Raw genomic sequence first — 27,925 nt, forward strand, 5'->3', positions numbered from 1 at the left:
TGCAAAATTTTCTTTCAAAATTGATGGGGAAATTAGATACTTCCATGACAAAGAACACCTGAGAAATTTCATGAACACCAAATCAGCACTCCAAACAATTCTAAACAATATCCTAGAGAAAGACAATGAAGGTCACAACTCCAGGAGGTCCAACAGAGGGAAGCCACCAGGGAAAGCAAGAAACTAAAGGTAAAGGGGGAAAAATAAAAAATAAAAGAGCCAACAACTGTAAAACATCATGACAAGGATGAGTCAATATCTATCAATTGTAACATCAATATTAATGCCCTCAACTCACAAATCAAAAGAAATAGACTGACAGAATGGATTAAGAAGCAAAATCCAACAATGTGCTGTATACAAGAAACACACCTAACTCATAAAGAAATTCATAGACTGAAAGTAAAAGGATGGAAAACAGTTCTCCATGCCACAGGTACCCAGAAAAAAGTAGTGGTAGCCATTTTATTTGCAGACAAAGTAAATTTCAAACCAACAGTCATTAAGAGAGACAAAGATGGTCACTACATCCTTGTGAAGGGAACAATCCAAGAGGAAGAGATGATAATCATAAATATATATGCACCAAATACGAATGCCCCCAACTGTACAAAACAAATATTAGTGGACATGAAAAAGCAAATAGGCACTAATGCAGTTGTAGTGGGGGACCTCAATACCCCACTGTCACAAATAGACAGATCATCTAGACAAAAAAAAAAAAAACAACAAAATTCTAGAACTGAACCAAGCTATTGAACAAATGGACTTAATAGATGTTTACAGAGTGCTCCCCCCCACAAAATATGAATACACATTCTTTTCAGGGGCACATGGGTCATTCTCCAAAATAGACCACATGATAGCTCATAGGACATGTCAAGTAAATGTAGAAGAACTGAAGTTACCCTCTGTATATTATTAGACAACAGTGCAATAAAATTGGAGATCAATGACATAAGAAACCCCAAAACCCCTACAAACACATGGAAATTGAATAACACCCTCTTGAACAACCAATGGGTCACAGAGGAAATTAAAGAAGAAATTAGACAGTTTCTACAAGTAAATCATAATGCTAGTACAACATACAGGAATCTATGGGACACAAAGCAGTTCTACCTGGGAAATTCACAGCAGTGAATCCCCATATTAAAAAAACAGAGAGAACTCAAATAAATAACCTAAGGCAGAACCTCAAGCTCCTAGAAAAAGAAGAGCATAACAAACCCAAAGCTCATACAAGAGAGGAAATTATAAAGATCAGAGCAGAAATCAATGCAATGGAGACTAAGGGAATGATACAAAAAATCAATACATCAAAGAGTTGGTTTTTTGAAAGAAAAAATAAAATCAATACACTTTTAGCCAACCTTATCAGCAAAAGGAAAGAAAAGACTCAGATCCATGCAATTAAGAACGAAAAATGTGAAGTCACAACAGATCCAGCAGAAATCCAGAGGATCATCAATACCTACTTTGAGAACCTGTACTCTAATAAAATGGAAAACACAGAAGAAATGGACAGATGCCTAGATAAATGCGAATTGCCAAAGTTAAATGAAAAAGATATAGAAATTATAAACACCCCGATTCCAATCAGTGAAATTGAAAATGTAATAAAAAATTTAACAACAAAGAAAAGCCTAGGTCCTGATGGCTTCACTGCTGACTTCTACAAGACATTTAGAGAAGAACTATCACCATTACTATTTAAACTCATCAAGGAAAATGAAAGGGAAGCAAGGCTTCCAAATTCATTCCTGGAAGCAAGTGTTACTTTGATTCCAAAACCAGGGAAAGACCCAACCCAAAAAGAGAACTACAGGCCAATGTCCCTAATGAACATAGATGCAAAAATCCTTAAAAAGATAATGGCAAACAGAATACAGAGTGTCATCAAGAAGATCATACACCCTGGCCAAGTTGGATTTCTCCCAGGGATGTAAGGATAGTTCAACATATGTAAATCAATAAATGTAATACACTATATTAACAGAGTCAAGGACAAAAAATATGATCATCTCAACGGATGCAGAAAAAGCATTCCACAAAATCCAACACCCATTCATGATAAAAACCCTACAGAAAATTGGAATAGAAGGTCTTTATTTCAACCTGATTAAGGCTATCTATGAAAAACCAACAGCCAACTTGACACTAAATGATCAAAAACTGAAAACTTTCACTCTAAAATCAGTAACAAGACAAGAATGCTCACTATCACCACTCCTGTACAATATATTTCTGGAAACATTAGCCACAGCAATTAGAAAAGAGAAAGAAATAAAAGGAATAAAAATAGGAAAGGAAGAAGTTAACTTGTCATTATTTGCTGATGATGTGATACTCTACATGGAAGATGCAATAAACTCTGTCAAAAGACGTCTAGAGTTAATTGACAGATTCAGTAGAGTAGCTGGATATAAGGTCAACACTCAAAAAACAATAGCCTTCTTATACACAAATAACAGACTCACTGAGAGAGAAATTAGGGAAACAATTCCTTTTATAATACCATCCCAAAAAATGAAATATCTAGGAATCAATCTAACAAAGGAAGCAAAAGACCTCTACACTGAAAACTACAGCACTCTGAAAAAAGAGATCAAAGAGGATATAAGAAAATGGAAAGACATCCCTTGTTCCTGGGTAGGAAGAACCAATACAGTGAAAATAGCCATACTTCTATGTAGTTTTAATGCAATGCTGGTTGAAATTCCAACAATATCTTTCACAGAGCTAGAGAAAACAATCAAAAAATTCATTTGGAACAAGAAAAGACCTAGAATAGCAAAAGCAATTCTAAGCAACAGAGACATGGCTGGGGTTATCACAATCCCCAACTTGAAGCTATACTACAAAGCTACTGTGGTAAAAACAGCATGGTACTGGCAAAGAAACAGACCCAAGGATCAGTGGAATAGATTAGAAGATGCAGAAACAACTCCAGACATCCTCAGCCACCTCATCTTTGACAAAGGAGTCAGCCACCCTCATTGGAGGAAAGATAGCTTATTTAATAAATGATGTTGGAAAAACTGGATTTCAATTTGCCAGTGATTAAAACTAGACCATATCTATCACTATGCACTAAACTACAATTGAAGTGGATTAAAGATCTAAATATTAAAATAGAAACACTAAACTTGCTGGAAGATAAGTTGGGTAGAACATTTGAAGTCATTGGCATAGGAAAAGACCTTATGAACAAAACCTCAGTAGCATGGGAACTAGCACAAAGAATCAACAACAACTGGGATCTCATTTTATTAAAAAGTTTGTGCACTGCAAGAGAAACCACCAGCAGAAATAAGAGATAACCTACAACGTGGTAAAAATTTTTTACTGGCTGTTCCTCAGAGAAAGGACTACTACCTAGAATGTGTAAAGAACTGGAAAAAGTCAGACCCCCCAAATTCAAAGACCCAATTCAAAAATGGGCATCTGAAATGAACAGACATTTCTCAGACAAAGAAGTAAAAGCCACAAAGAAACATGAAAAAATGTTCAACATCACTGGTCATTCGAGAGATACAGATGAAAACAATACTGAGATTCTACCTAACCCCAGAAAGAATGGCTGCTATCAAGAAATCAACCAATAACAAATGCTGGCGGGGATGTAAGGAGAAAGGAACACTTCTCCATTGTTTTTGGGAGTGCAGACTGCTGCAAGCACTGTAGAAATCAGTATGGAGATACCTCAAAGAACTAGGAGTGGAAGTCCCATTTGACCCAGCTATTCCCCTGCTGGGTATCTCCCCAGAAGAATTAAAAGGATCATACCATAGAGATATATGTGTAGACATGTTTATTGCAGCAGTTTGTAATAGCTAAAGCTTGGAAACAGCCAAATGCCCATCAACTGGAAACTGGATAAAGAAGATGTGTTTTTTTTATAAAATGGAGTACTACTCAGCCATAAAGAACGAGAAACATTTTGAGACATTTATAGTTAAATCAATGCATATTGAGGCCATACTCTTAAGTGAAATAAATAGGACACACATGTAAATACCGAATAGTTTCTCTAGTGTGAGGAACTGAAAGTGTAAATGAGTATTAAAATGATTAAATCGAATAATTCATAATTTGAAATAGGTATAAAAGCTCCAAGGTGTAGGAGAAGTGGGAGGGTAAGGGGAAAGGAAAAAGGGAAAGGAAAAATTATGAGGAAAGGAAAATATGGAAACAAAGTCTTTGTAAATAGGGAAGGGTGGAGGGGGTGAAGTGAGCACAGGCAATGTGAAAAAATAAGAACCAATATATATTATGTAAAGGTACAATGACCCAATGATAAATGTAAATGTATTGTACACCTAAAATGTACCAATAATAGAATTTAAGCAAAAAAAAAAAAAAAAGAAAGAAATTCAAGGAGAAGGAAAGTAAAATCCAATACACAGGGTCTTGCCCAGGAATCCTCTTACAAAATTTTTTCCCTCCTAGTTTCTTCTGTTCTTTTAAAAATAGTAAAATCTTTTGCACTTTGTTTTGAGAAGGCAGTTTATTTCTATCAGACTGGATAGTAAGTTCCTTATTCCTAGAGATGTTTAAGCACAAACTTGGGAACCACTTGGCAGATAGGCTATGAAAAGGGCTGGTTAGATTAGAGCAGCAGATCCTTCAAAACGCCCTCCATACTACCTCCCCATTTTATTTTTAAAATATATGTAGAATCCTTGGACTCATTCTTTAAAATTCTCATTCAGAATCTGTCAGTCTGTCAGAACCGGTATATAGTATTTAAAAAGCAGCCCAAGCAATTATGAAATGCAATCTGGTTTAGAAACCACTGAAAACTATTAGTGTAGTATTCTAACAATCCTGAGCTTCTAGGATTGTTTGTGTGGGTAAAGAATAAGAGTCTACTCTGCCTTACAAATTAGCTTCAGACCATTCCCACAAGCTTGTTGAATTAAACACAGCAAAGTGAGAGTTGTCTCCCTGAGAACAGTAGCTTCACTAACTCTGCTCTCCAAACCCATTCCAGCCCAGAGTCAGTGCCCACAACTCTAATCCAGTTAAGTTCACAGTGTAGAGCATGTACAGGTGGAATCCAGTGCCACTGTGCTCTAGGGCAGTAATGGTGCCAGAGATACGAAGGTTCTGGATGAGACCTGGCCCATCTGGACTGCTCAGGGGCTCAAAGATGAAGGTACCTGAGCTGAGAAGGACTAGGTGGAGAGGAGGAAAGTGAACCCTGTGGCAAAGTAGGATCCTGGGAACTCACACCATCTGTGAGATCCTTAAGCACAAGGGTCATGCAGGGCAGGTCTTTTCTGGTTCCTCCAGCAAAGGTGTAAGGGAGGTGACACCTTGTTCTACCTCCTTGTCTGTGGTGTCCATCTGGATCTCTGGGCAGGAATTGAGCACAGATACCAGCAGACCTGACTCTGTTTCTGTCCCTGGACCCTCCTCCGCCTCTGTTCCTTCAGTGCCCTCAAATCCATCACCATCCTTAGACTCCAGAACCTGGGTATCTTCTAGGGCACACAAAGCTTCCTGGATCCTGTCAGAAAGGAAGTTGCCTGGGGTCATTAGCATGATAGTTTCTTTTCCCAGTTCAGAAAGGGGAGACTCCAGCTCTGAGTCTTCACATAAGAACAAGGGGCCTCAAATATTTGGCTATAGAAAATGAGATGAGTTGTTTCCTACTTTTCTTTCTTCAAGCCACCCACCCAAATCTGCCTCTATAGCTTCATGGCCTTCTTCAATCTCAGGGGAGGGGCCTGCTTCACTACAGTTTAGAAGCACTGTGGCTGCTCCTGGGGAAGGGTCTCTCCCTTTTGGCAGATTCTCCATCTCAAGAATCAGTGGCAGAGATGGGGGCACAGAGGGCTGCTCCAGAGCACCAGGGGTATAGAGTGGTTTAGATGCTTGTACAGGATCATTTCTGGTCCCAGAAAAGATACCCACAAGTATAAGGTGGATCCAATCAGGATCTATCAGCTTGTTGATCAGTGGTAAGATTACACTGCAGGTAATGAGCTCAACTACCACATGGCATCCAGTCCTAGTTTCCAAGTGGGGCTTGGGCACCAGACCTTGAAACAACAAATTCACAATGCCATGTGTATGTGTGACCTCAGCACTGGGGCTGTGCACAGCAGAATGTGAGGCAGTAGCCTGGCAGTATGCCTCCCAGAGCTGGGAGGGGTGAACTGGACCACTCTGCTTCCCTTCAGTGGCCTCCTTTGCCTGAATGTAGCTCTGGAGGTGACAGCCACAGAGAGTCAGAACCCTCTGGGCAAGAGCACGGATGTCCACTGTAGGCCCATTCTCCTCCAAAGCTCCTGTACCAATCCTTTCATGACCTCTTCCATCTCTTCCTCAAAGGCTGGCTCCTGGATCACTGAACGATACCAGGATAACACAAAATCATGAATAATCATCTGGATGGTGCGGCCCATCTCCTGTTCCAGCTGTCTTTCTGCCTCGCGGCATGGAGGGCAGGTGGCCACTGGAATGAAGAGTTCCAAGTGCAGTGGACCTGAAGCACCCACAATGGCACTGGAGCCCAGCCACCCTCCCAGCACCATGAACAAAGCAGAGGTGAGGCACAGAAGCCACACATTGACCAGAAGGTGGATGACCAGGAGCCAGCTGAGCAAGACCCCTACAACCATCAGCTTCCAGCTGCTCCAGAGATTACTGAGGTTACAGCAGGACTCAGCTAGGGTCTCCTAGGTTGGGTACCCATTCTCTGCCTTCATGGCTGAAAGAAGTAAGGCTTCTCTAGATGACAGCCCCCTTCAATTTACTTCAATTTTACTGCAGGTAAGGGGGCATGAATTATGATCTTGATAGATGATCTGGGCTTCTATGCAGAGATTTGGCCTGGGCTAGGGCTCTTGAAGTCCTATAGGCACTACAAAGCGATGGGGCAGCACTGTTTCTTAGGCCTCAGTCACCAGAGCCCTCCACCAGTGGGTTCCAGAGGGGAAGAAGCTGTTCTGGCTGGATCGAATCTCCCTGGCTTCCCGAGTGTCCTGGCCGAGGGCCACCTTGCAGGCTCAGAGGGCAGTGCTGAGACACTTACTCTGGCTCTCAGTGGAGATCGGGATCTGAGCGCTCTGGTCGCATGCCCAGGTGAGCCTGAACCAGACTCAATGGGGAACTGGCCAACTTTGGCCAGCAGCGACTCAGGCTCAGGTGGCTGAGCAACCGCACTCTGGAGTCCCAGCTTCCTCAGGACTGCCTGACTACTGTCTGCCTGGGACAGCTTCCGGGTCGTGGGCCCTCATTGTAGTTTTGACTTGCATTTCCCCAACAGTTAAGGTTCAGCACGTATTTTCATGTTCCTGTCGGCTATGTATCAAAATTCCCTAGAGATAAAAAAAACTAATAGGATATATATAATCTGCCTTCTGAAAGGTAGAGATCTAGGAAGGCTGGTGGTAAACTTTGACAACCTGTGAGTCAGAGGGCCAACAGTATAGATTCAAGCCCAATTCTAAAGGTATGAGAATGATGAGTCCGAAGGGCAAGGGATGATTGATGTCCCAGCTCAACTAGTCAGGCAAATTAGGCATAAATTCAACTGTCTTCCTTTTCATTCTATTAAGGCCCAAAACAGATTATTCAATGCCCATGCACATTGGGGAAAGCCATTTCTTTTACTCAGTCCACCAATTCAAATGTTATTCTCTTCAAGAATTACCATAAAAAGGCAGAGGATTTAACTCAGTGGTGCTGCCACCTGCCTCGAAAGCACAAGGTCCCAAGTTTGATCCCTGGTATCAGAAAAAAAAAAAAAGAATTGCCATAAGAAATGAAGAAGCGATATATAACATTTAACCAGATATCTAGGCTGATATCTGAAAAAGACAACTATAGGCCAATATTGCTAATGAACATAGATGCAAAAATCCTTAGTAAGATACTGGCAAATAGAATGCAGAAGATCATCAAGATGATCATACACCCTGACCAAGTGGGATTCATCCCAGGGATGCAGGGATGGTTCAACATAGACAAATCAATAAATGTAATACACTATATCAATAGAGCCAAGGACAAAAACCATATGATCATCTCCATAGATGCAGAAAAAGCATTTGACAAACTCTAACATGCATTTATGGTAAAAACCCTACAAAAAATTGGAATAGATGGTCTCTACCTCAAACTGATAAAAGCCATCTATGAAATATCAACAGCCAATATCATGCTAAATTTTCAAAATCTGAAAACTTTCACACTAAAGTCAGGAACAAGACAAGGATGTCCACTATCACCACTCCTGTTCAATATAGTTTTGGAAACATTAGCCACAGCAATTAGACAAGAGAAAGAAATAAAAGGAATAAAGATAGGAAAGGAAGAAGTCAAATTGTCATTATTTGCAGATGACATGATACTCTATATAGAAGACCCCAAGAACGCCACAAAAAGTCTTCTAGATTTATAACCAAATTCAGTAGAGTAGCTGAATACGAGATCAACACAGAAAAATCAATAGCTTTCCTGTACACGAACAACAGACTCACTGAGAGAGAAATAGGGCAAACAATTTCTTTCACAATAGTATCCAAAAAACTGAAATACCTAGGAATCAACCTAACAAAATAATCAAAGACCTTTTTTCTGAAAACTATAGCACTCTGAAAAGAGAGACTGAAAATGATATGAGAAAATGGAAAGACATCCCTTGCTCCTGGGTAGGAAAGATCAACATAGTGAAAAGGGCCATACTTCCAAAACTGCTATATAGATTCAATGGAATCCCAATTAAAATCCCAGCAGCATACTTCATGGACCTTGAGAAAACAATCCAAAAATTCATTTGGAACAAGAAGAGACCCAGAATAGCAAAAGCAATTCTAGGTAACAGAGACATGGCAGGTGGTATTACAATGCCCAACTTGAAACTATACTACAAAGCTACTGTGATAAAAACAGCATGGTACTGGCAAAGAAACAGACCTGAGGACCAGTGGAACAGATTAGAAGATGCAGAAACAACTCCAGACACACTCAGCCATCGCATCTTGATAAAGGAGCCAAACACCCTCACTGGAGGAAAGATAGCATCTTTCATAAATAGTGCTGGAAAAATTGGATTTCAACTTACCAAAGATTAAAACTAGACCTATATCTCTCACCATGCACTAAATTAAAATCAAAATGGATTAAAGATGTAAATATTAAAATAGAAATGCTGAATCAGCTGGAACAGAGGTTAGGTAGAACTCTTGAAGATATTGGTGTAGGAAAAGATTTTATAAACAAAACCTCAGTTGCCTCTGAACTAGCACAATCAACAAGCGGGATTGCTTCTTATTAAAACGCTTCTGCACAGCAAGAGAAACCACCACCAGTGTGAAGGGACAACCTACAATGTGGGAAAAAATCTTCACCTGCTGTTTCTCAGATAAAGGTCTACTATCTCAAATCTATAAAGAACTTAATAAAATCACACCTCCCAAATTTAAAGACCCAATCCAAAAATGGGCATCTGAAATGAACAGACATTTCTCACACAAAGAAGTAGAAATAGCAAATAATCATATGAAAAAATGTTCAACCTCACTGGTCATTCGAGAGATGCAAATAAAAACAATGCTGAGATTCCACTGCACTCCAGAAGGAATGGCTGCTATCATGAAATCAACCAATAACAAATGCTGGCAGGCTGTGGAAAGAGGAACCCTGCTCCCCTGCTGGTGGGAGTGCAGGCTGGTGCAACCACTCTGAAAATCAGTATGGAGATACCTCAAAGAACTAGGACTGGAAGTCCCATTTGTCTCAGCCATTCCCCTGCTGGGAATCTTCCCCAAAGAGTTAAAAGAATCATGCCACAGTGATATATGTGCACCCATGTTCACAGCAGCACAATTTGTAATAGCTAAAACTTGGAAGCAGCCCAAATGCCCATCAACTGGAGACTAGATGAAGAAAATGTGGGTTTTTTAAATAAAATGGAGTACTACTCAGCCATAAAAAATGAGAAATTAAAGACATTTATTGCTAAATGGATGCACATTGAGGCAATACTCTTAAGTAAAATAAACAGGACACACATGTGTAAATACCGAATGGTTTCTCTAGTGTGAGAAACTGAAAGTGTAAATAAGGACTAAAAGGTATAGTAGATAATGTAAAATAGAAAGAAAAGCGGCAAAGGGAAAGGGAAAGTGGGAGGGGTAGGGGAAAGGAAAGAAGGGAATGGAATTAATATGAGAAAATGAAAAAATGGAAATAAAGTCTTTGTAAATAAGGAGGGATGGAGTTGTTGAAGGTAGGGCAGGGGAAGGGGGAAAAATAAAAACCAAGAGAGATTATATAAGGGTGCAAATTTCCAATGATGAATGTCATAATATTGTATACCTAAAATGTATCGATTAAATAAAATTTAAAGAAAATTTTAAAAATAGAAATGAAATAGTCATCACAATTATAATCCTTGTTTCTATAACTGGTCATGTAGTCACAGCTGGAATCTTGGGTACTTTTCTCATTGCTGAGACAAAATATCAAACATCCAAACTAGTTAGGTGGCTCCAAAATAGTTGGCTGGCTCCAAGGCAGAGTGTCATGGCAGCGGGGTTTTACAGAGGAGAAACACTTCATATTGGGCAGAAGGAACCAAAGCAGCAAAGTAGCAACCAAGCAACAAGTGATGCAGCAAATGAGCAACAAGCAATGACTGCAGCCCTCTCTCTACTCCTTATATTCTGTCCAGGCTACATGCTCTTGGAGTGGGTGACACTCACATCCTGGGGGGGCCTTCCCATTATTTATACCTAGAACTATGCCAAATCAATCCATGGACTAATTTAGTAATCACACACCTTTGATCCTAGCATCACACACTTAATCTCAAAATCACACATTCTAAATCCAGCTACCTCTAAAAAGCCCCAACTATGACCACATGAGGTATTGGGGGGAGATCTAGATACAAGACATTACAGCTAATATTTATAATTAGATTCTTCTCCTATCCATTGTGTATTTTCTTAGTCTTCAGCAAACACCTGAGCAGGTTTCCGTTCCTTACGTGGCAGGGTGACTCATATCTTCAGTCCTGAATATTTTGGGCCATTTATCACCCTACCTGGATTGTGTTGTTGAGGTTTCCCATTAATAAGAAGATATGGTAATACTAGGAGATATGGTAAGGCATCTCCTGCACTTTAAACATATTCTTCATTATCTCTATTATGGAGTAGTAGCCCAATTTCCCTGGGGTAGGCTGGATAAATCAGCTCCACCAACATGAATCCAGGCTATATGGGAAACATCATATCCTGAACATTGATTCAGAGCTGATTAAGAGCACATACAGCCTTCCGGACAAATTTCCCCAGCCCTGCAAGGTATTTCCACATAGCTAATTCTGTAATTTCACTTTCAAAAGCCTGTTTCACTGTTCAATAATTAAGATGAGGGCTCTGATCAGAAGAGAATGGGATCCCATAAACTGGGATGCAGATGTTTGAGAAGATTCAGACAAGGCTGAGGATTTTGAGCTCCTAGACTTCGATGGGATTATTTTGCCAGAGGAACAGTTTTCCCCACTCACAGTGGCAGAGGCATCCCAATCCTCAACCCCTGTGGTGTTGGCCTCTCCTAATATACTTGAAGAAACTAATCCTGTGTTGACCAAGCATGATAACGCTGACACTCCTTAGGACCCACTATTACCACCCACTTTTTCCTCTAGGCCTATAACCAGGCTCAAATCGCAGAAGACTCCTAAGGGTGAGGTACATAGTGTGACCCATGAGAGGTCTGCTATTCTCCAAAAGGACTTCTTGAGTTTTCTAACTCTTATAAGCAGAGGCCTGATGAACAAGTGTGGAAATTTATGGGTGTGGCAAAAACATACATCTGGATCACTCTGAGTTTGTTGATATGGCCCTTAGCCAGAGATTCTGAATTTAATGTTGCAGCTCATGAAGTAGAGAAAGGTGTTAATAGTTTATGTGGCTGGTTGGCAGAAGTATGGATCAAAAGGTGATCCATTGTGAATGAGTTAAATATGTCTGACATTCTGTGGTTTATTGTTGAAGGAATTCAGAGGCTTAGGGAAATGAAAACACTGGAGTGATTTGTTATGTAAAACCTAATCTGCCACACTGGGATGAGCCATAAAATATAATACCTTGAGAAATATAATACCTTGAGAACCTTCACTAATACCCTGAGAAACAGATTCATGAGAGGAGCACTGGCATCCCTGAAGAACCCTGTCATTGCTCTTCTGTGTATGCCAGACATTACAGTGGGGACTGCAGTTACTCAGTTGGGAAACTTCAGAGGAATGGGTTTTATTTGATCCCAGAGTGGCAGGGGTCAAGTGACAGCACTTAAATGCCATAGGCAGAGTGTATGAATTTATTGTAATGGGCAGCAAAAGCAGAGCAATGATCAGAATGGTCTGACATGTGCAGACCTATGGCATTGGCTCATTAGCCACGGTGTTCCCAAAAGTAAAATAGACAGGAAGCCTACAAAATTTTTACTAAATTTATAAAATCAAAATTTAAGGCAAATGAACACTAACCTATTTCAAATTATAGTAACAAGGAATCATGATCCTTCAACCAGTTCCCAGATTTCAGCCAGTTTACAGACCTCTTGAATGAAGGGGAGGCCAGGTCCCCTTGGGAAACGATGCTGGTACATCACCAAAAATGTGTATAGTCAATATTTCTCCAATTTTTCTCCAAAAGGACCTAAGGCCTTTTACCAAAGTAACTACAATGGGGGAGGGGAAATGATCAGACATTTCAGGAACTATTGAACTCTGCTTCTGAAATAATGCTGATTCCAGGTGTCCAAAACAGTGTGGCCCTCCAGTACAAGTAGGGTCCTATACAGGTCAGGGGATCAATGGAGTTTTAGCAGAAGTCTGACTAACAGTTTGTCCAGTAGTTTCTAAAATGAACCCTGTAGTCATTTCCCCTGTTCCAGAATGGATAATTGGGATACATATGCTTAGCACTTGGCAGAACCCTTAACCTGAAGTGTGAGGGTTATTATGGTTGGAAAATCCAAATGGAAGCCATTGAAGTTGCCATTGTCTGGCAAAATAGTAAACCCAAAACAATATCACATTCTTGGGATTGCAGATTGGTGCCACTATCAAGGATTTGAAGGATGCAGATGTAGTGGCTCCCAGCACATCTCCATATAATTATCCCATTTGTCCTGTGCAGAAGATGGATAGATCTTGAAGAATGATGGTAGATTACTGTAAACTGAATCAAGTGGTGACTCTGATTGCAGCTGCTGCACCAGATATGGCATCCTTTCTTGAGCAGATAAACACATCTCCTGGTATTTAGTATGCAGCTAATGATTTGGCAAATACCTTCTTCTCCATACCTATCCACAAGGCCCATCAGAAACAATTTCCTGAAATTTAGCAGAAAGAATACTAAAAGTTCTTGGAGAAAAACAGCAAATAACCTATAATGGCTAACTTATTCGATAAAAGCATATTTCTCAACACTATTGTTAAAGGCCAGAAATTCTTGGAGTGATTTTTAAACCCTGCAAAAATATAACTTTCAACCTAGAATTCTGTATCTTAAAACATTATCCTATGAAATTGGTGGGAAATAAAGATTTCACATAGCAAAGAACTCCAAACTACTAAACCAGCATTGCAGAACATAATTAATGTTATCTTAGACAGAGATAAGGGCCACCAGCACTAATGAGCCTCAGGGAAAGTATGCATCTAATTCAGAGAATTAACAAAAGGGAAAAATAAAGGAGGAAAAGCAATGCAATGCCAGGACTGAATAATTACTTTACAATAATACTACTCAATATCAATGGTGTTAACTCACTAGACAAAAGACAGACTGACACATTAGATCAAAAAACAAAACCCAACCATATGTTACCTGCAAAATACACACCTTGTCCAAAAAAGAAATACATAGACTGAAAGTGAAAGGATGAAAAACAACATGCCATGAAACAGGAACCTTACAGAAGGCAGGAGTAGATAAAATGGACTTCAAGCCAAAACTAACAAGAAGCCAAAAAAGCCACCACATACTTGTAAAGGAGAAAGTTCAACAGAAAGACATGACTACTATATGTGCACTGAACATCAGCAGACTTGATTTCATAACACAAAATCTACTGGACATAAAAAGACAGACTGATGCAAATATATTCATACTGGGGGACTTTAATAGCCATTTCCATAGATGGGTCAACCAGAAAAAAAACTCCACAAAGAAATATCAAAGTTAAAGCACTCGTCCAACAGATGGAGTTAACAGTTATCTACAGAGTGTTTCATCCAAGAATTACTGAATACACATTCTTCTCAGCAGCACATGGAACTTTTTCCAAAACAGACTATAACTTAGGTAATAAAGCATGCTTAAATAAATACAAAATAATTGAAACAATAGGCTGCATAGTTTTGGACCATGGTGCTATAAAACTAGAAATCAACAACAAAAGAAAATATAGAAACTATGCAACACATAATGATTAAATAATACACACTTAATCAGTGGGTCAGAGAAGAAACCAAGGAAGAATTTTAAAAGTTTCTAGAATCAAATGTGAATGAAAATACAACAAACAAAGAACTAAAAAAACAACAAAAGCACTTCTAATAGGGAAATTTATAGCATTGAATGTACACAGTAAAACAATAGAATGATCCCAAATAAACAAATTAAGCATAGATCTCATGGTTCTCGACAAATAAGACTAATCCAAATATGAAACTAGTAAAATAAAAGAAATTACAAATTCTAAGCAGAAATTAATGAAATTAAGACTAAAAATCAATACAAATTATTAAAGATTCAAAAAGTTGATTTTTGAAAAGATGAACAAGATTGATAAACATAATCAACCTTATGAAAGGAAAGCATGAAAAGACCCATAAAAATGCAATTATTAGAATGAATAACCGATAATGTAAAATAGGAAGAAAAAGTCCAAAGGGGTAGGGTTAGTGGGAGGGCCAGGGGAAAGGAAAGAAGGGAAAGGAAAAAATGATGAGAAATGGAAAAAATGGAAATAAAGTCTTTGTAAATAGGGAAGGGTGGAGGGCGTGAAGGGAGGGCTAGGAATGGGAAAAAAATAAGAACCAAGATGCATTATATAAAGGTACAATTCCCAATGAGAAATGTAATTGTGTTGTATACCTACAATGTACCAATAAAAGAATTTAATACAAAAAAATGCAATTAGAAATGAAAAAGTCACAATCTTAATAGACATAGCTAGAATCCAGAGGATTATAAGAATGTATTTTAAAAACTCATATGCCAAATAATTCTACTATGCAGAAGAAATGCATACATTTCTAGACAAATATGAATTACAAAAATTGAATTCAGAAGATATAAAGACTCTAAATAGACTGATAATAGGCAATGAGAGTAATAAAAGCCCTACCAACTAATAAAAATCAAAGACCCAATGGATTCATCATAGAATTTTAACAGAACTACAAGCAACATCTAAAGACAATATTCTGCAAACTCTTCCATGAAATTGAAAAGGAAATAACACTGTCACACTTATTCCTGGTAGCTAGATTGTTCTGATACAAAAACTTGAGGAAGACTCAATCAAAAAAAGATAGAATGAGAGAGAGAAGAAAGAGAAAGAATGAAAGAAAGGAAGAAAGAAAGAAAGAAAAAGAAAAAAAAGACAAGCTATGGGTAAATCCCTTTAGTGAACATAGGTGCAAAAATACTCAACAAGATACTTGTAAAAAGAACTTGAAAAATAATTAAAAGATCATGACCAAGTTGGCTTCATCTCAGGGATACAAGAATGGTTCAACACATATAAATCAATAAATGCAATACATCCCAAAACGGTAGCAAGGATAAAAACACAATACGATCTCAATATTCACTAAAAAATCATTTGGCAAGATTCATCATCTACTCATGATAAAAAGCCCTAACAAAAACAAGTGTAGTAGGACTTTACCTCAAGCTAATAAAAGTCATTCATGAAAACTCCACTGCAAACATCATGGTAAATGGGGGAAACCTGAAAGCATTCCCTCTAATATCAGGAACAAGACAAGTCTCTTCAAGTTCACCACTCCTTTTCAATACAGCACTCAAAAGTTTAGCCAGAGCAATCAGGCAAGAGAAAGAAATAAATGTGATGAAAGTTAGAAAGGAAGAATTCAAACAATTCTTATTCAGAGATGACATGATCCATTACATAGAAGACCCAAAAAAATTCCCACAATGCTCTTATAACTAACAAATTCTGCAAAATGAAATGATACAAATCAACACAAAAAACAATAACATTCCTAAACACCAACAGTGAGCTCCCCAAGAAAGAAATCAGGAAAACAATCCCACTTATGGTAGCTTCAAAAAATTAAATGCCTGTGAATTAACTTAAGTGAGAAAGTGAAAGACCTCTATGATAAAAACTATAGCACCTTGAAAAAAGAGATTGAAGAGGACATTAGAAAATGGAAAGACATTCCCTGTTTCTGGATAGGCAAAAGCAATACTGTCCAAATGGCCATATTATCAAAATTGATATATACATTTAATGCAATTCCAATCAAAATGCTATCATCATTCTTCATAGAAATAGAAAGGCACTCATAAAATTTATGTGGAATCAGAAGTGACCCAGAATACCCAGTGCAATCCTGAGGAACAAGAATAAAGCAGAAAGCATTACAATCCTGTATTTCAAATTATACTACAAAGATAAATGTTAAAAACAGAATTTTAGTGGTACAGAAATAGTCATTTTTATCATTAGAATAGAATTGAGGATGTATAAACAATCCCAGTCAACTTCGCCATTTGATTTTTGACAAAGAAGCCAAAAACATTTACAAGAGAAAAGATAGCTTTTTTAGCAAATGGTGCTTGGAAAATTGACTATACACTCGCAGAAGATCATATCTAGACCCATATCTCTCACCCTGTATTAAAATCAAATCTAAGTGGATCAAAGATCTACACTTTAAAACAGAAACACTAAATCTGCTAAGGTCTTGAAGACATAGGCACAAGTAAGGACTTTTGAACAATTGCCCCAAAAATACCAAGAATCAAGAATTGGGATGATATAAAAATAAACTTCTGCACATCAGGATAAACAACCAACAGAATGAGGAAAAAATCTACAGAATGGAAATAAATTTTGGTCAGCTACTCCTTGGACAGAAGACTATTAAATAAGATGTGTAAAGAACTCGTGAAAATTAGACCTGAAAAACAAAAGACCCAATGAAAAATGTCCAATCAAAATGAATAAATACTTGTCATAAGAAGAAATAAAAATGTCTCATATGTACATGAAAAAATGTTTAGCATTTTTAGTCATTAGAAAAATTCAAATCAAAACAATACTGAAATTCCATCTTACTCCAAAAAGAATGGCTATCATCAAAAACTCAAAAACCAACAAATACTGGCAAGCTTGTTGGAGAAAAGGAATATGCAACATTTTTGGTAGAAATGTAACTTAGTACAACCCTATAGAACTTGGTATGGCAAATAGAAATTCTATTTGATCCAGCTATTCTTCTTCCAGGTATCTTCCCAAAAGGGTCATATTATAGTGACATATGCATACTCATCTTTATAATAGCATAATTAATAGTGAAATTTTGGGCATTGATACTCAGCCATAAAAACAGATAAATATGAGTAATTTGTAGGAAGGTGAATGCATTTTGAGACCTTAATGCGAAGTAAAATATATCAGACTTGAAATGTCATATATTACATGGCTTCTGTTACATATATATGCGTGTGTGCGAATGTGCATGTGTGTGTATATAATTTAAAGAGTAAAAGAAAAGAGAGAGGATAAAACACAGGCAGATGAAGATGAAGGGGGAGGGGAAAAAGGAAGGAAAAGTAAAAATAACTAAAATGAGATTGTATTGGTACTGATTGTCCAAGATGAATGTATTATTTGTTACAAGCACATACTAATACAGAAAAATAGATAAATTAGGAATTCAGTTTCCTGAGGTTCCTTCAAACATCTCCGTCCCATTTACAGTATCTTACTATGGTCAAGTCAGTACTCTCACTTTAACTACTGATAACCTTCAATGCTGAACAATTAAACTTGCACTGTAATCCAGCCAATTGTACTACTTGTGTTTGGTTTTTGGCAACTTTAGCCCTACAGTTAAAAGAGAGAATATTTTCCTTCAGGACACACCTAGGAAGCTTCAGATTGTTTATGCATGTATGGAGCCAGAAATTTGAATCTTTGAGCTCACTATTTTTCTTTATTACCTTATCTAAGGATGCTAACAGTAATCAGCCTTACTCTTTCAAAAATGTTCCAAAATATATGGCAGGCCACCAAATTCCATGTATCTCGCAAGTAGCAAAATACAATAATAAAATGGTTGCACATAGCATTTTATTTTAAACAGTCCATACTATGGACTATCAGTATTCTCTACATTATCAAAATGAGAGACCATAGCTACTTTAAAACAGAACTAGCTAAGAAAGGTTGTATCTTTGTCAAAATAAATGCTTGTGTTCTTTACTGTCTGTTGTTATGTTTTCATTCTTTAAAAAATTAAGTTCAGAAAGTTGTGTTTCCTTAGGTATCTGTTTAAAGTTTTGTTTTCTAGTTAAACAAACTATTATATATAGTATACCTTATTTTTTAGGGCCTAATTACCCTGGGGATAATGCTGGCAATCATGACTATTGCCTGAATATGCTATAAAAGCAACTAAATTCTTTTACTAAATTGCTCTCTTGTGTAATGCTTATCGTCATTTAACTAGTAAGAACCATGTTCCTCTTGGTCAATAAGACACATTCTTACCTTTCCACAAAAAATGTATGTACTTAGTTGGTGAATAGACGTTGATTTTTGTATACTGTATTCAAAATTTTTGCGGTTCTCTTGTGTGTACCTAAGAAATTCTGAAGTTTTTCTAAACTGTAATTCTTAGTTTTAGTACAAGTAAATGATATGTTTTCTCCCTAAATGTTAATTCACATTGGTTATGGGAAAGGATACCCTAAATGCATCTTTTTTTACAGAACTACACTTATTATACATTAAAATCATTTTTCTATAATTAACTTGGTCACCATGTTTCTTAGTTCAACTATACTAGACAGACTAGATTTGCTTTGCTCTTACAGGCTTGTTTTACATCTACTTGTAAGCTTTGTAAATTTTTGTCAAAATTTTAATATTTTGAGATGCTGACTACAGCATAAATGGGATTAGATTTGGCAGTGAATGACATGCAGCCTAAGATCCACTTTTTCTAAATTTCTTATATTGTTCAAATTCATCAAGTGTTTCATAACACTGGTTCCGATTGTCTGCCACATCCCCTCCTACATGTGACTTGATCTGACTTTACCAGGGAAAGCTACCTTGGTACCATGGGACAAAACCACAGATGCTTAATTGGTAATGCCTTCAGAGAATAAGAAAATGCATTTGGAGATGAGGGGGAAAGTTATGACCATCAAAGTGTCACCTGTGTCAACCCTACCAAAAATGAGTACAGCTACAGGGTTATTGTAATGAAGGCAGGGAGGGGGAGCAGAGAGACCACTCGTGGTAGGCTTTGTATAAGTAAGGCATTTGTTAATTCACATTCTCGTATAAGTGCACAGGTGGGCTGAGTCTGAAAAAAAGGAACTCAGCAGTGAGCACGGCAAAAACAAAAGTTTTTTAAATGAAAGGGGAGGAATTTTCTGCCCTGAGGAATTTGGGGGCAGAGTGAGGTCAGACTTCTTGGGATGAGTGTTGGGTGTAGCTGTGATCAGGCTTCCTGGAACTGCAGTAGCTGGGTCATGACTTGCTGTCTTTTCCACAGTTTTCTACCATGTCTGCCAGTAACAGCCTTATCCATCAGATGTGACAGTTATGAAGAAAGACTTCTTAGGAATAATTACCTATAAGCAAAAAGACCTTCTAGCAGGTGTAGCAATTAATCTCCTGACTTTGGCATCATTTGTATCTGGATTTATAATCTTTAATGGTACCTCTTTCAGTCCCAAATAATCAGATTACCTTAATTTATGCTCCAGCTATCTTTGATGGAATCAATGTGTCAATTCAACATTAAACAGTCAGCCAGATAATATGGTACCTCACAATTAAGGACTGGGCTAAAGCAAGGTAGGGGGTTATAGCATTCATGGCAAAAGGAAACTATTAGAGTTAGAGTTTTAAAAAATGAGGCTTCGGGCCAGGGATTTAGCTCAGAGGTGCCTCTGCCTGCCTCGCAAGCACAAGGTCCTGAGTTCGATCCCCAGTACCAAAAACATCACCACCAACAAAAAAGGTGTGGCTTCTCCATTTAGAGATAACTTGCTGCCCGGGATATAGCTCAGTGGTACCTTGCTTGCCTCAAAAGCATGAGGTCCTGAGTTTTATCCTCAGTACCAGAAAAAAAGGAAAAATATTAGAGGTAAGTTGCTTTTCCACTTAGAGATAAGTGGCTTCTCCAAAATTCTTCCTATGGCACACACAACAGACACCCCCCCTTGTTTCCTCAGCCTAAATAAACAAAAAAAAAAGACAATGCTGCCCCCAGGAGGTCAGGGCCCAGTTTTCTTTCCATTGGAGGAGAGAGCTGAAGATGACTGGGAGTTATAAAGCAAGCCTGGAGGTGTGTTGTCTCATGGTATTCCTCCTCCTCTCTGAACAATACTATAAAAAATAAAAACTGATACACAAGGTGAGATGGTATAAATAAAGCTCCTCTACCTACTCAGAACCAGCTTTGGTTTTTGTTGTTGTTGTTTGTTTATTTGTTTGTTTGTTTTTGAGACAGGGTCTCACTATGTAGTTCAGACTGGACTTGAATTTACTATGTATTCCAGACTGGCCACAAACTCATGGAGAGCCTCGTGCCTTAGCCTCCCAAGTGGTGAAATTACAGGGATGAGCCACCATGCCTGGCTTCAGAGCCAGGTTTGAATGAATCATTTTTTTTCTTTTCACTAAAATAAATGGTCTCCTTTTGTTTGGTCAGAGGAAACCAAAAGAAACTGGGTGTACAAACCTGAGAGGCCAGTAACATAAGCCGCCTTTTAGAAAGATGGCACAGAAATTATTCCTTCAGGAATAGTAGGAAGATTTCAGGAACCATTTTGAAAAACAACCACCATTAATCTCTTCCTTTCCCTTGCCCCACCCTCCCAACTGAGTGGCAATTTTCTCCATTTGTATAAAAATGAGTTTGCTCCAAGCATTAAACATTTACATAGTCTTCTAGTCATGATTTTTATTCTCACAAAGACCTTTTGTCTAGATTGGTTATATGCAGGAGAAACCACATTTACAGGAAAAGAATATATGCTACATAACCAGAAAGATACATGTTCAGGAATTGGTCATAACAAAATCTTAAAGTTTTCAATATTTTTCAAAGTGTTTTTTTCATAACCGCTCACATTTCTTTAAAATTTTATTTTATTGGTATATTTTAGGTATACAATATAATGACATTCATCATTGGAAATTTGCACCATTGCATAATCTCTCTTGGTTCTTAACTTTTCCCCCTTCCCCTACCCTCCCTTGAAACCCTCTATCCCTCCCTATTTAAAAAAATTTGTTTCAATTTTTTCATTTTCTCATATTAATTACATTCGCTTGTTTCATTTTCCCTACCCCTCCTACTTCCCTTTCCACTTTGCCTCTCTTCTTCCTATTTCACATTATCTATTATAACTTTTAGCCCCTTTTAACACTTTCAGTTTCTCACACTAGAGAAATTATTTGGTATTTACACGTGTTTCCTATTTATTTCACTTAAGAGTATCATCTCAATGTGCATCCATTTAGCAATAAATGACTCTAATTTTTCATTTTTTATGACTGGGTAGGACTCCATTTTATAAAAAAAAAAAACCACATTTTCTTTATCCAGTCTCCAGTTGATAGGCATTTGGGCTGTCTCCAAGTTTTAGCTATCACAAATTGTGATGCTATGAACATGGGTACACATATATCACTGTGGTGTGATTCTTTTAATTCTTTGGGGAAGATACTCAGCAGGGGAATACCTGGATAAAATGGGACTTCCAGTCCTAGTTCTTTGAGGTATCTCCATACTGATTTCCACAGTGCTTTCACCAGTCTACACTTCCACCAGCAGTGGAGCAGGGTTCCTCTTTCCCCACAGCCCCGCCAGCATTTGTTATTGGTTGATTTCTTGATAGCAGCCATTCTTTCTGGAGGGAGGTGGAAGCTCAGGGTTATTTTCATTTGCATCTCTCGAATGACCAGTGAGTGGCGAAGCCCAACCAACCTCCAATGCTGCTTGACAAAGTTCCAGCTGGGGGAAAGAAAGGGTGGAACACATCGTACCCTCATGTTTTATTTTTTCTTGCCATAATGTTTATAATTGTTACTCTGATCACAGGAGTCATTGTGTTTGTGACTAACAACAAATTCTCCATGAGGCAAATTGGTAATGATATATTGAAATCTGATCTGGCTCACAAGTTCCAAATTCCAGTTTCTCTTAGTTCTATTGCCACATCCACTCCTAAAGAAACCTCTCCTAAAACCCCCTCTGTTTCCCCCACTACTATGACTCCCCCTCTTACTGCTGACATTCTTTTTACTAAAGGAGTCTTACAAAGAGATTGAAAGGACAGACTTTAGATGTAAGAAATAGTGGAAAATGGGAAATAGAAAGAATGTTAAGACAGGTAAGTGCATTAAGGAGACAAGTTACTCAGTATTTCTCAAAGTGCTGTAAATATCTCCTGCTAGTGGACTATGAACCTAAATGACATTTAGTTAAGATGAATAGAGGTATAGAAAAATAGAGAGCTAATAACAAACTATATTAACCATTATGCAGTTTCTCAAGGGCCAGCTGGCGACCACAAGTTTGACACTTAATTGATTAAATCTTGCTTGTACCCCCGCTGATATAAAGATTTTGATTAAGTTACTTTCTGTTCTGTTTAGGTGTGGGTAAATAAGGGGACAAATGCAATTTTTAAATATGCATTCGTGATGTTCAATGAAATGAAACAGCTTAGAGAAACTGTACTTTGTTTAGCAAAAAATAACCTTTACTTCAATAGAAAAATTGCTAAGGCAACTTAAAATGTAAACATGTTCCGTTCAAATGCCTCCCAGCTATTGCTTAAAGATATAAAAATAAATTAGACCCTGAGACTTATCAGAGGGAACCTGAACATTGCTTGTGAAGGTTCTTTTCTCATCCCCGGCCCAGGACATCTCCCTTTCCTACCCTACATCGACTGCACATCGACAGCAGCTGGTCTGCGGCAAGTGAGGTTGAACATTTTTTCATGTATTTATTTGCTATTTCGACTTCCTTGTCTGAGACATGTCTGTTCATTTTAGATGCCCATTTTTGGATCAGGTCTTTAAATTTGGGAGGTCTGATCTTTTTAAGTTCTTTATAGATTCGAGATAGTAGACCTTTGTCTGAGGAAAAGCAGGTGAAGATTTTTTCCCACATTGTGGGTTGTCTCTTCACACTGGTGGTGGTTTGTCTTGCTGTGCAGAAGCTTTTTAATAAGAAAGGATCCCACTTGTTGATTGTTTGTGCTAGTTCATGGGCAACTGAGGTTTTATTCATAAAATCATTTCCTACACCAATGTCTTCAAGAGTTCTGCCTAACCTCTGTTCCAGCTGATTCAGCGTTTCTATTTTAATATTTATATCTTTAATCCATTTTGATTTTAGTTTAGTGCATGGTGAGAGATATAGGTCTAGTTTTAGTCATTGGCAACTTAAACCCCAATTCTTCCAGCACCATTTATTAAAGAGGCTATCTTTCCTCCACTGAGGGTGTTTGGCTCCTTTGTCAAAGATGAGGTGGCTGAGTGTGTCTGGCATTGTTTCGGCATCTTCTAATCTGTTCCACTGGTCCTCAGGTCTGTTTCTTTGCCACTACCATGCTGTTTTTTTTATCACAGTAGCTTTGTAGTATAGTCTCAAGTTGGGGGTTGTAATACCCCCTGCCATGTCTCTGTTACCTAGAATTGTTTTTGCTATTCTGGGTCTCTTCTTGTTCCAAATGAATTTTTGGATTGTTTTCTCAAGGTCCGTGAAGTATGCTGCTGGGATTTCAATTGGGATTGCACTGAATCTATATAGCAGTTTTGGAAGTATGGCCCTTTTCACTATGTTGATCTTTCCTACCCAGGAGCAAGGGATGTCTTTCCATTTTCTCATATCATTTTCAGTCTCTCTTTTCAGAGTGCTATAGTTTTCAGAGAAAAGGTCTTTGATTACTTTTGTTAGGTTGATTCCTAGGTATTTCAGTTCTTTGGATATTATTGTGAAAGAAATTGTTTGCCCTATTTCTCTCTCAATGAGTCTGTTGTTCATGTACAGGAAAGCTATTGATTTTTCTGTGTTGACCTGGTATTCAGCTACTCTACTGAATTTGGTTATAAATCTAGAAGACTTTTTGTAGCTTTCTTGGGGACTTCTATATAGAGTATCATGTCATCTGCAAATAATGACAGTTTCACTTCTTCCTTTCCTATATTTATTCCTTTTATTTCTTTCTCTTGTCTAATTTCTGTGGCTAATGTTTCCAAAACTATATTGAACAGGAATGGTGATAGTGGACATTCTTGTCTTGTTTCTGACTTTAGTGTGAAAGTTTTCAGATTTTGAAAATTTAGCATGATATTGGCTGTTGATTTTTCATAGATGGCTTCTATCAGATTGAGGTAGAGACCATCTATTCCAATTTTTTGTAGGGTTTTTATTATAAATGCATGTTGGATTTTCTCAAATGCTTTTTCTGCATCTATGGAGATGATCATATGGTTTTTGTCCTTGGCTCTATTGATATAGTGTATTACATTTATTGATTTGTCTATGTTGAACCATCCCTGCATTGTTGAAATGAATCTCACTTGGTCAGGGTATATGATCGTCTTGATAATCATCTGCATTCTATTTGCCAATATCTTATTAAGGATTTTTGCATCTGTGTTCCTTAGTGATATTGGCCTATAGTTCTCTTTTTTGTTTGGGTCTTTCTCTGCTTTGGGGATCAAGGTGATGCTTGCTTCCAGGAATGAATTCAGCACTATTGCTTCCCTTTCTATTTCATTGAAGACTTTTTTTTTTTTTTTTTTGGTACCAGGGATCGAACTTGGGTCCTTGCGCTTGCACAGCAGGCGGCGAAACCACTGAGCTAAATCTCCGGCCCTTCATTGAAGATTTTAAACAAGTAGTGGCAGTAGTTGCTTTCTAAATGTCTTGTCGAATTCAGCAGTGAAGCCATCAGGACCTGGGCTTTTCTTAGTTGGTAAGATTTAAATTTCGTTTTCAAGTTCATTGATTGATATTGGGTTGTTTAGAACTTTTAGGTCTTCTTCGTTCAACTTTGGTAATTGACACGTGTCTAGGAAACTGTCCATTTGCTCCGTATTTTCCATCTTATTCACATATAGGTTCTTGAAGTAGGTATTGATGATCCTCTGGATTTCTGCCGGGTCTATTGTAATTTCACCCTTTTCATTCCTAATTGCATGGATTTGGGCCTTTTCTTTCCTTTTTCTGATAAGGTTGGCTAAGGGTTTGTGTATTTTGTTTATTGTTTTGAAGAACCAACTCTTGGCTTCATTGATTTTTTGCATCATTCTCTTAGTCTCCATTGCATTGATTTCTCCTCTGATCTTTATAATTTCCTCCCTTGTATGAGTTTTGGGTTTGTCCTGCTCTTCTTTTTCTAGAAGCTTGAGGTTCAGCATCATGTTGTTTAATTGGGCTCACTCTGTTTTTGTAATATGAGTATTCACTGTTATGAATTTCCCTCATAAGATTGCTTTCATTGTGTCCTATAGATTCCAAAATGTTGTATTGTCATTATCATTTAATTGAAGGAACTGTCTGATTTCTTCTTTAATTTCCTGGGTGACCCATTATTTATTCAGAAATGTGTTTTTTAATTTCCATGTGTTTATGAAATTTTTGTGGTGTCTTTTGCTATTGATCTCCACTTTCATCTCACTATGGTCTGTTAATATACAGGGGATAACTTCAATTCCTTTGCACTTGCTTAAATATGTTCTATGAGCGAGTATGTGGTCTATTCTGGAGAACAACCTGTGTGCTGCTGAAAAGAATGTGTATTCTGATTTTGTGGGTTGTCACACTCTATAAAATATGTTCAGTTCATTTGTTCAAGAGTTTGATTGAGTTCTAGTATTTCATTGCTTATTTTTGTCTAGTTGATCTATCTATTTGTGACAGTGGGGTATTGAGGTCCCCCACTACTAGTGTATTTGTGCTTACATTATTTTTCATATCTGTTAGAATTTTTTTACATAGTTGGGCACACTAGTGTTTGGTGCATAGATGTTTATGATTGTAATTTCTTCCTCTTGGATTGTTCCCTTTACAAGGATGCAATGTCCTTCTTTTTCTCTCTTAAGCAGTGTGGGTTTGCAATCAACTTGATCTGCAAAGAGGATAGCTACTCCTGCTTTTTTTTGGGTTCCTGTCACATGGAGTATTATTTTCCACCCTTTAACTTTCAGTCTATGAGTGTCTTTTTGAATTAAGTGTGTTTCTTGTATGCAGCATACTGTAGGATCTTGCTTCTTGACCCATTCTGCCATTCTATTTATTTTGATTGGTGAATTGAGACCATTAACATTTATGGTTGTAACTGATAGGTATTGACTTATCTTTTTCAGGACTTTTTCTTTTTGTTGGATTCTCCCCCTTTGTGTTTAATGCCTTTTCATGCCTCATGGATTCATTCTGCTGGGCTTCCTGGGCTTGTCATACTCCTTGTCTTTTCCTAGAATATTGGCTAAAAGTTTTGGAGTTCTGGTTTGGTATTCATGAAGTTCCTAAGGTGCTCTTTGTCATGGAAGTATCTTATTTCTCAATCAGTTTTGAAAGATAAATTTGCAGGGTACATCAATCTGGGTTGGAGGTTATTTTCCTTTAGGGCTTCAAATACATCACTCCAAGCTCTTCTTGCCTTGAGGGTTTGTGTTGAGAAGTCTGCTGTGATTCTGATGGGCTGTCCTTTGTATGTGATTAGTTTCCTTTCTCTAACTGCTTGTAGAATTTTGTTCTTCTGTTGGGTTTCTGGAATCTTAACAATTATATGCCCATGGGTAGATTTTTTTTTTTGATCAAGGCTATTTGGAGTCCTATATGCCTCACTTATCTGTATGTCAATTTCTTTTCCCCTGCTTGGGAAGTTTTCTGTCATTACTTCTGTGAACAGTTTTTTTTTAGTCATCTGCACTCTCTCCTGTTTCTTCGTTGACCCCAATCAGTCTTATGTTATTTTTCTTTGCATCTTCTGACAGCTGCTGGATTGATTTCTCATGGTCCATTAGAATTTTAAAGAAATTTTTCTTTTCCTTGTCACTAATTGTATTCTTATCTCTATATCTGAAATTCTGTCTTCACATTGGCTCATTCTGCTGTGTAGACTTTCAATGGAGTTTTTAATCTCCTTGAAATCTGTTTTATGGATTCCATTTGTTTCCTGTGTTGGGATTCCATCATGTTCCTCAGATCCTCTATTTTTTTTATCTGTGTCCTCTCTAGATTTATTAATCACATCTTGCACTATGGGCACAATCTCTGCTGTTATCCAAGAAATTATTTCTGATTTTATTTTTTCTAGATCCTCTTTTGTTGCCAGTTCAGGTAGTCCAGGTGGTTGAGTATTAGAGTGTTCCATCTCCTTTCCCTTTAGGGTTGTTGTAGGTGATGTGGAAGTCTGGTTTTGAGGCCTGTTTATGTGTCTTCTCATTTTGACCGGCGGAGGGGGGGGGGTGCTCCTGGCACACATGAGGCTCACCTCCTCTGTGCTGCGAGTGGTGGCACATCAACACAGAATCCTCCTCCTCTGGGCTGGGTGCAGTGGCACCATGTCTCACATTTTTTATCCTGAACTTTATCCTAGCAATAAAATTAAAAATATGGAAAACTAAATCCCTT

The 27,925-nt window shown here is 37.8% G+C and overlaps 1 pseudogene; it reads right to left on the reverse strand.

The window, feature by feature from the left end:
- Positions 1-4,968: 4,968 nt before the first annotated feature.
- The window catches only part of LOC101707962 (sorting nexin-19-like), a 28,295-nt pseudogene continuing 5,338 nt past the window's right edge, over positions 4,969-27,925 (reverse strand).

This window comes from Heterocephalus glaber, unplaced genomic scaffold (genome assembly GCF_053883595.1).
Source record: "Heterocephalus glaber isolate CG9 unplaced genomic scaffold, H.glaber_assembly_v1.0 deba00001546, whole genome shotgun sequence".
Classification (NCBI taxonomy): domain Eukaryota; kingdom Metazoa; phylum Chordata; class Mammalia; order Rodentia; family Bathyergidae; genus Heterocephalus; species Heterocephalus glaber.